The sequence below is a fragment of the Trachymyrmex cornetzi genome, unplaced genomic scaffold (genome assembly GCF_001594075.2).
Source record: "Trachymyrmex cornetzi isolate Tcor2-1 unplaced genomic scaffold, Tcor1.1 scaffold1762, whole genome shotgun sequence".
Taxonomy (NCBI): Eukaryota; Metazoa; Arthropoda; class Insecta; order Hymenoptera; family Formicidae; genus Trachymyrmex; species Trachymyrmex cornetzi.
Window position 1 is genome coordinate 48745 of NW_017296378.1, and position 1604 is coordinate 50348.

Genomic DNA, 1604 nt, shown 5'->3' on the forward strand with positions numbered 1-1604 from the left:
AACCAACTCGACTTTATTTTACGTTAAATCTCAATTTACGTTAAAATATGAATTTATTTATTAATACGTATGTAATCGAATTGGAAAAAATAATATTCGTATTTTTCTCAAAGTTTATATGTATTTATATACGATACTAGTTGCGTACCACTCTCCAAAATGTATTTTTAGAAAAATAGCTTTAAAGAAAATAGCTTTTATTAATATTTTCTCAAAATTTTGTCTGTTACTGTTTGTCGTTACTTTTTTTATAAATACTTCAGTTTTTACAGGATTTGTGTAAGAAATATAAAGTATATCAAATTAAGGCTTATAACGTTTCCTGCAAAACTCTCTTTTCTTCTGTTCATCAATTTTTGTGCAAGATACAGTTGTTTGAAGAAAAAGTTTCTTGCGACGATTTTTTGACTGAAAAATACTCGATTTTTTTCTGAGAGCTGCTAATTATGCTCTCTTGTGCCACTGACTATATATATACATATATGTATAGCGTATATTTACAGAAAAGGAGATTTCTTCCTTTAACAAAATAATTATATTAATATAAAACGCTATGTTCTATTTTAGATAATATTCTAGGAATTATAATTTCAATTGCAAATTTCTTAAAATTGTGACGTGATGGAACAATTTGAAAAATGGGTTTGTATTCAGCATCCAATAAAACTAATATAGAAAATGACTATGTAGTCTTGTTCTATAGCGGGATTCTCGAATCTAAGCGTCTTATCGATGATTGATGCATTCGTTAACTAACGACAGCCAATGGCCGGATAATCCTGGAAGAGAGTACGGCTGTCATTGGCTGTCACTAATTAACGACACCGATAATTGTCGATGAAATGTTTAGAGAATCCCGCAATTGGTATTCGAAGAAAAGTCATTTTTATCAAACAATCCCAAGCAGCAAAGCAGGGCATTTTGACAAAATCAAAGTCAGATCGCCCTAATTAAGTGAAAAATTACCAATTCTCGACATAAAAAATATTTTAAAGGTCAAATATCGTTTGAAGTATTGTATATAGGTTGAAAATTACGAAGTTTAAACCTACGAAATGCCTTCAAAGTTCAATGACTTTAAAGTTACACATTAGCTTACAAATGACCAAATTTTTATCAAACATCGACGTAAATTAGGATTGGTCGAACAGATTTTATAACCTATCAGAAGGTCGAATAGACGTAATTTCGCCTTATTTTGCTGATTGGGAATATTGTTTATTTGTCTCATTATTCTGTGCATAAAAGTATTAATTAGATACAATTATCGAATAGTGAATTTACGATATTATAGACATGTGAATCTCTTAACGTCTTGGAGTTCTCAGAATCAGTCTTGCTAAGAAACGAAGATAGAAATTGATGGCAAAAAAGAATTTATTTGATAAATATGGCAACACTTTTTGATATGTCAATGCTCTTTTCTTTTTTAAAAAAATGGCACTCTACAAACATTCGCGAACGACATACATGATCTCGCTTCCCGTTTATTTACATTTAATATCGATAATCTAATATGCTGTTACGTCCAGGCCCCAAAAGTATTTTTGTCTTAATGGAAAGAAGGAATTAGGAGGGGGCCAGGGTAGGGCGCAACTTGCACC